Source organism: Gobio gobio, assembly GCF_949357685.1.
Source record: "Gobio gobio genome assembly, chromosome: 21".
NCBI classification, from domain to species: domain Eukaryota; kingdom Metazoa; phylum Chordata; class Actinopteri; order Cypriniformes; family Gobionidae; genus Gobio; species Gobio gobio.
In genome coordinates, this window is record NC_137117.1 from 12400302 (window position 1) to 12409439 (window position 9138).

Below are 9138 nucleotides of genomic sequence, written 5' to 3' on the forward strand. Positions count from 1 at the left end.
GATCTGTGTAACACAAAAACTACCCAAACACTGGGTTGTTACGTCTGACCCAGGATCTGCGTAACACAAATCTACCCAAACACTGGGTTGTTACGTCTGACCCAGGATCTGCGTAACACAAAAACTACCCAAACACTGGGTTGTTACGTCTGACCCAGGATCTGCGTAACACAAATCTACCCAAACACTGGGTTGTTACGTCAGACCCAGGATCTGCGTAACACAAAAACTACCCAAACACTGGGTTGTTACGTCAGACCCAGGATCTGCGTAACACAAAAACTACCCAAACACTGGGTTGTTACGTCTGACCCAGGATCTGCGTAACACAAAAACTACCCAAACACTGGGTTGTTACGTCAGACCCAGGATCTGCGTAACACAAAAACTACCCAAACACTGGGTTGTTACGTCTGACCCAGGATCTGCGTAACACAAAAACTACCCAAACACTGGGTTGTTACGTCTGACCCAGGATCTGTGTTACACAAAAACTACCCAAACACTGGGTTGTTACGTCAGACCCAGGATCTGCTTAACACAAAAACTATTGTGGGTAGAAAAAAAGAACCAAAGTGTATGCAATGCTGCATTGTTGAGAAAACACTTGTTAAAAATGAAATGATTGCTGTAAATCAGTGATCAAATGCTGTGTGGGTCTCAGTATTCAGTGATAGACTCATGACTAGTGGCTGGTCTGTGTGTGCGATTCAACAAACCAGGAAGAGCTTCTGAACATAAGCAGTGGGCGTGCGATTTTAGTAGTAGATTTAGTAGTAGGGAGAATCAATGAATTATGAATATTTGGCTGCCATTGTTAGAATAACATGTAATCAATGAAACGTGGCCATACAGTATTTCTCTCCTCCTCAGGTCATCTTGGACTTTGCTCGAGTTAATACATCTATGAAAGTAGTTCATGTTTCTATGAAAGAACCTTCCGGAAGATTGATCTGCCCCACTATAAAGGACGAGTTGATGAAGGTACTCTCGTGTGAACAATAGTTCACTCAGTTAGCAAAGCGTGACATTTTATGACATTTATATGTGACAGACACTTATCTAACAGCTTCATTCTTCTAAAGGGAGCATCTCGCATGACTTTATATTCTGTTTGGAATCTGCTGATGTGGAAAAAAGTAGTGGAAAATCCTATGAAGCACACAGCAGAATCCCTGCAAAGCAATTTAAAACTTTGTTTTTTTTAAATATATGCAAAAAATCTAATTAAACCTCTGGAAAATAAGATACATTTCCATGAGTAGCAAAATTGTCTTGTTTTCACATATCTTGAATTAGTTTTTTTTACCCTGTTGGCAGTGTTGTTTCTTGTTTTAAGCTTAAATGTAACAAAATTTTGTGAAGTTTGTGCTTTTAAGAGGAAAAAAACATTCTCTGAAAACTTAATATCTGGTGCTATTTTGCTTATTAAGTACATTTATCTTGTCGTAAGGTTGTTTATTTTTTCATGACAAAATACAGATTAAGCAAATGATTTATTTCAATGTTCTTACGGCAAGTTACAATATTTGCCTTTATCTAATACTTAAAAAGTATATAAACACCGACCTCAAACTTTTGAATGGTAGTGTTTAAATAGTTTTGGTAAGGTTTTTGTTTTGTTTTTAAAGAGGTCTCTTTTGCTCACCAAGGCTGCATTTCTTTGACCAGAATACAGTTAAAAACAGTATTATTGTGAAAAGGTATTAATCAGTGTTAATTTCGTTGACAAATAATTTTCGTCAACGACCTTTTTTCACTGACGAAAACGAGACGATAACTAAATAAAAATTAGTGTTGGATGACAAAAACTATGACGAAAATCAACTTTCATTTTAGTCAACAAATAAAAACGAGACAAAAATGTTAGGGAGGGACGATTAGGGAAGAGATCCAGTCAGAACTGATGTCCTGTGTAACAGATGCGCACATTTGATTTGAACGTGCTGATCTAACCGCTGTTCTACAGGCTCAGGCATCTCCAATCCAGCGCTCCAGACCGGCTCACAATCAATCAATAACACACATTTATGCCAGGCAATTGTTTATGAACTAATGCTGATGAATAATGACAATGTTTACTTTACGATGTTTATATAGTAATATGTTTTAGATGGTTGTAACAATGCATATTTTATCTCCCTCATCTGAACTTGAATGAGATCCTGCAACTGCAATAGAGGCGCAGACATTTCAAAATAAGAGTCAATGTGTATTTCGAGCTTGTTTTTAATTAAAAGTCACACATTATATATTCGTTTTTGGTTACACAATAAACTGTATTTAATTGAATTCCCATTTAATTCATAGTCAGGAGGAAAGATCAGTATTTGACACATATTCAATAAAGTATAATAGTTAACAAAAACCACTAAAAAAGTCGTCATTAGTTGAAATTAAATAAATGTTAACTGAAATTAAAAAACTTATTTGAAGCTTTAGCTTAACCTGATATGGCCTACTAACTAAAACAGAAATACAAAGTTATAAAAACTATATAGACTATATAGCAGGTGTCTCCACGGAGCCCGCAATATAATAAAGGATGACACCCACCCTGGACATGGACTGTTTAGCCTCCTGCCTTCTGGGAGGAGATACAGGAGTCTAAAAAGTAGGACAAATAGACTAAAAAACAGTTACTATCCATGGGCCATAAGGACTCTGAACGGGGACAAAAATTAATATTGTCTATTTTATTCTTAACATGCAATATTTTTTAAGGTGTAATACACCAATATATCTTTTAAAGGTCCCATGGCATGGCATTTTTCTATTATTTTATAGTGTTTTCTGAGGTGTACTTATATTATTAGTATGATTTTTACATCATAAAATGTCATAATTTAGAAATAAAAGGCATTTTTTCTATACTGCTGTTTGCCCTGTGGCTGAATGCCCTGCTTCAAGAGGCGTGTCTGCTGTGAGACTTCAGTAAAAACGCCCACTGTTGTGATTGGCTGACATCTTTGCATTTTAAATGAGCGGAGGGGGCGTGGTTTAACGAGGCACGAGCAGGCACGAGTCTGCCAGAGAGACGGATGGACCTGTGTTCACTTCTCATCAGTTCTCTCAGCATGTCTCAGTTCAGGGTGAACTGTTACAGCATATACTTCAGGTTATTAGTTTATTTCTAGTCGGAGGGGCTGTCACTCATGTCAGAAAGTTAGTAACTTTAGTAAATTATGGATCAGCGCTGACTCGAGACGCGAACCGTTTAGAACGATTCAGTCCGATTTGGTGAACTGGTTCGGTTCACTAAAAAGAACCGATTCAAAAGAATGATTCGTTCGTGAACCGGACATCACGGAGACGAAGCGATTGCTAACAAAGTTATTTATAGTAACTACTGAGTTATGAGAGCGCTGTCAGTCAGCGCGAGTTTATTGTGTTTGTATCTGAGAGTTCTGAATAAACACGAGTCCCAGTCACACCGACTCCGTCTTCATCATTATTCTACTTTGTAACACATGCAATGTACCATTACAGCGAGATGAACGAGTTAGTAAGTGTTGAGTATAGCATTATTTCTAGATATGTTCCAATCATATAAATAGCGTCAGTGACGCGCATTGAGTAACGTTACACAGCGCAAACAAAGACACAACAGCAGTATGTTATCCAGTTTATTGTGGGGAAAGCTGGCTAGCCTAGCCCAGATATGCTCACGCTTACCCTCCTTCTGCTTAATCTCACGCCGCGTTTGGTGCCTCCGCTGTGGGCCAGATGCAGTACTGGGGGTCGGGGATGTTGGAGGCCGAGCTTCGGCGTGTGTGAAGTTTATCTCTAAAGATGTGACTGCTGATGTTAAACAGAAAAGACTGTATGCACATTTTAGAACAGATAGACGCGACAAGGACGTACAAAAACACTGACTCACAAGATAGAAAACACGAAAACACTGTTCTGTCGGGAGAGAGAGAAGCCGCTGCGTGTCCACAAATAATAAATAATAAGCTACACATAAGAAATCAATGATCACAGATCAGAAGGAACTGAAGAAAGACTTCTGTTTTCATTTGTACATCCAAACACTGAGAAACTGCCAGTGTTCACTCGTTCACAAGTAACGTTAATGATCTCGAGTGTTTGCATGGGCGTGCCAGATTCTCTGGGTGGGGGAAAGGGAGGAAACCGTTCCTGCTTGGACGTCAAACCAGGAGACTTCAGGATTGGCTCGTCTGGCCTGTCATTTTCTCAAAGGCAGAGAAAGACAGCCAGAACTCGGTTTTACACCGATCAACATTTCTATCCACTTGGGGACAATATTCAGGCTAGGGGAACTCATATTAATGTTGAAATACCTCATAAAATGAAAATTTCATGCCATGGGACCTTTAACATGTTATGTGATTACTTTTATAGATGATTATTCACTTAGTGTTATTTATTTAACTTAAAATGTTATGGTTTTCATTGTCTTTTGCTATGTGTGTTTGTGTTCTCACTGATCAGATGGGCATTATAATTTCGTTGTACTGCAATGACAATAAAGCTTCTAAATCTAAATCTAGATGTTTTTAAAAAACAAACAAAAAAGTGAATTGAGCTCTTTCGCGTATTTTTAATGTCAAAAACAAAATGATGTCAAAATGTCAGTTCAAGTGACAGTCGGTTATGTAATGCTTAAATGCTTAATGTATTACAATTGAACTAAACTCATTAGATTTTAGGAGACTAAATCTACTGTATATTTATTCGACTAAAACTAGACTAAAACTAAAAACAATTCAGGTGACTAAAATATGACTAAAACTAAATGACATTTTAGTCAAAAGACTATGACTAAAACTAAATAAAATTTGCTGTCAAAATTAACACTGGTATTAAAGGGATAGTTCACCCTGAAATGAAAATAAAGCCATCTATTACTCATCCTACTGTTGTTCTAACGCCTTATGTCCTATCTTTTTCAGACCTCAAAAGCAGAAATTTAAAGGTCCCATGGCATGAAATTTTCATTTTATGAGGTTTTTCAACATTAATATGAGTTCCCCTAGCCTGAATATTGTCCCCAAGTGGATAGAAATGTTGATCGGTGTAAACCCGAGTTCTGGCTGTCTCTCTCTGCCTTTGAGAAAATGACAGGCCAGACGAGCCAATCCTGAAGTCTCCTGGTTTGACGTCCAAGCAGGAACGGTTACCTCCCTTTCCTCCGCCCAGAGAATCTGGCACGCCCATGCAAACGCTGGAGAGATCATTCCATGTGAACGAGTGAATGCTGGCAGTTTCTCAGTGTTTGGATGTACAAATGAAAACAGAAGTCTTTTTTCAGTTCCTTCTGATCTGTGATCAGTCATTTCTGATGTGTAGCTAATTATTTATTATTCGTGCACACGCAGCGGCTTCTCTCTCTCCAGACAGAACGGTGTTTTCTATCTTGTGAGTCAGTGTTTTTGTACGTCCTCGTCGCGTCTATCGGTTCTAAAATGTGCATACAGTCATGAGTTTCTGCTCAACATCGGCCTCACACACGCCGAAGCTCGGGCTGCACTGGCCGTTGGCCTTCAACATCCCCGACCCCCAGTACTGCATCTGGCCCACAGCGGAGGCACCAAACGCGGCGTGAGATTAAGCAGAAGGGGGGTAAGCGTGAGCATTTCCGGGCTAGCCAGCCTAGCCCCACAATAAACTGGATTACATTCGATTACTGCTGTTGTGTCTTTGTTTGCGCTGTGTACTCAACGCGCGTCACTGACGCTTTTATTTTATTTTAAAAATAATGCTATTATCAACACTTACTTTTAACTCGTTCATCTCGACAGCTGTAATGGTACTTTGCATGTGTTACAAAGTTGGTAATAATGATGAAGACGGATTCGGTGTGACTGGGACTCGTGTTTATTCAGAACTCTCAGATACAAACACAATAAACTCGCGCTGACTGACAGCGCTCTCATAACTCAGTAGGTACTATAAATAACTTTGTTAGCAATCGCTGAGCTCAGTCTCTGGTACATTAGTGATGTCCGGTTCGCGAACGATCTTTCTTTTGAACCGGTTCTTTTTAGTGAACCGAATCAGTTCACCAATTCGGACTGAATCGTTCTAAACGGTTCGCGTCTCCAGTCAGCGCTGATCCATAATTTACTAAAGTTACTAACTTTCTGACATGAGTGACAGTCCCTCCGACTAGAAATAGACTAATAACCTAAAGTATATGCTGTAACTAAAACAGTTCAGACATGCTGAGAACTGATGTGAAGTGAACTCAGGTCCATCCGTCTCTCTGGCAGCAGCTCGTGCCTGCTCGTGCCTCGTAGACCAAGTTAAACCACGCCCCCTCCGCTCATTTAAAATACAAAGATGTCAGCCAATCACAACAGTGGGCGTTTTTACTGAAGTCTCACAGCAGACACGCCTCTTGAAGCAGGGCATTCAGCCACAGGGCAAACAGCAGTATTGAAAAAATGCCTTTTATTTCTAAATTATGACATTTTATGATGTAAAAGTCATACTAACAATATAAGTACACCTCAGGAAACATTATAAAATAATAGAAAAATGGCATGCCATGGGACCTTTAAAGGTGTCATGAACTGGCTTTTAACAATTTTTTATACTGTTGTCTGAGGTCAAGACGTTTGCGTGGTTTTTACATTCAGAAACATCATAATGAATAAGTAATAGGCTATTTTCTGCCTTGATTTTGAGGCTCTCTGAATAACGCTCGGTTTTGATGGGCGTGCCGCACTGAAGACTTGGAAGTAAACGCCCACAGCTAGGATTGGATAAGCTTTGCATATTTAATGAGCTTCATCTCCCCTCAGTACATGTGGGAATTGTTTTGAAAGCGTCTGGAGAAACGTTCACAGGGCTCGAAAAATATCTTTATCAAACAAACACAATGATTCATCTCTCATCCACCCGCGATTGATTGGAATGTTATTTTTGTATTACTTGGCCGGCCTGATCAGTGAATATAACCGCCAACCGTGCACACGCTCAAGAAAGGAATGTTTTTCACTATTTAAGATGTATCACCGGCCTGCCGATGGGCTGTTTTGGTAGCCCGTCTGAAAAACACATAGCCCCGGGACGTTGGGCTTTGCGATTCTATCCCGATTCTTTTCCACCAGTTGTGAGGTGAAGACCACATGTCCCAAGATTCTACGCTCAAACGTGGTGTCATCAAACTACGCTAGAGCTTAGATCGTGCTCAAAAAAACAAACCCGACCCTACCCGAGCACGTTGTGTCCGAGCCCAGCCCGGTCCGGCACATTAACTGTAATTATGAGCCCGAGCCCAATTTAAACCTGACCATTGTTTAATACGTGGGCGTTCTGATGAGAACGAGCATGTAATGAGCAAAGCGGACCAGTGTGACGCTCCCCTCAATAATCCACTCTATACAGGCGTGCGTTCATGAAACGTTCACCGGTAAAATGATGTTCGCTCAAATCCAGCTCAGACATGACATCTACTATACTTGTTGTAGCCATTAAACAATGTTTTTTTTTTTTGTTCATATTTATGTTTAAATAATATAATGTTATTTTTAAATTTCATCTGATTATGATAAGCGCAAAGATGCGAATGGGTCAGAAAGGATTTTGGTGGTTATATTTTGTTTAATATTAAGTTTTATCTTAATTTGAATCAATGTTTCATCAGCCAATTGCTTGGATTTAATAAATAAAAAGCGAATAGGCTATAGCAGACAACAATCGTGACATGGAGGCGCGGGAGCGATCACTTTCATTGCACATGAACTGGAGAGCGACTCATAAATAAACCCAAACTCAGCAGCTACTTACCTCCCAAACATGATAAATATGTGTATAGAAAGCTTGAAATGTCCACTTTTAAACGAAACAATTGGAAATGAAAAGAAATAGGCTAAGCAAAGCGCAGTGTTCACGCGAGCTCATGACTGGCGTCTCAGAGCGGTCCTGCACTTTTCATCACTGCATATGCTGTGAGTTTAACACGCATCTTTAGACTAATCCTGACTTGTGCAACTTTGTACACATTTGTTTCTTAGTTGTAGTATTAGTTCTTACTTTGCTAAAAATATTATTTCTGATTATGGCATAGCTTTCTGCCCACCCAATTAGGCTAATAAAGTAATGACTAAAAAACACAAACGCTTGATCAAGGGCCCGGCCCGACCCGGCCCGAGGATCGTGCCGGGGAAAGATCGGGCTCGGGATCGGGCAGAGAATCTAAACTCTAAACTACGCCTTTGTTTTGAACAGGCAAACTCTAGCGGATGGAAAAGTTACATAGTGTACCTTTAAAATACAAGCATGGTTATTTTTTTTTTCAATTAGTGCAATTCAACAAGCTTTTGTGTTTCAAATACATTTGCCATTATTTTACTTTCCATAGTCCTATCAGCTGAGTAGTATTCATTTCTTTTTTTAAATAGACCCTAAAATATGAAACTTGAGGTATGACGATAAATGAGTAAACCTGGTCTCTCTATTAGGTGACAAATTAACTGCATTGAACGTTTCCTCATCTTGCAGTGTGAGAAGATGGTTAACCATCAAACTTCTTTTCTTGTCTGATGTGTCTTTTTCTGGTCTTGTAGGAAATGCTTTCATCTCAACAAGCAACGGAAAGATGCAGAAGAAGCGCTTTTGTTTCAATCATCGGGGATTCACAGAAAAAACAGCCTTCATCTGAGAACTGATTTCTCTTGTATTTTTCAGAAACGACCCATGTCTGACCCAACCTACGCGAGTATGCATCACTTTGAAGTGCTGTTACCGATGACATATTCGGAAAGGCGTCATAGAAACAAAACAATGCAACTTTAAACAATCAGAAGAAAGTCACAAGTCAAAAAGACGTTCAGATTCATGTTGATATCACACGTCTTACAGCTGTAAACAGCCGGTGTTTGCCGTGTTTACATATTGAGATGAGAAGCCAGGTATTATTACGGAAGAAAAACACAGCGAGGGGATGAAAACAACGCAGGTCAGCTCAGGCACATCTGTTGTTATGATAAAGAGAAATCATGCCCATTTACATTCATATGCGCTCACAGACCTAAGTGCAAACAGGAGAGCTGTTTACGCACTCCCACACTATTTCACTTTATTATTTCACAGCAGAAACAATCCAAGCCAGCCAAGCACGCAGCTCTCCTTTTAAATTTACATTTATGTTCTCATCTGACAGTTTAC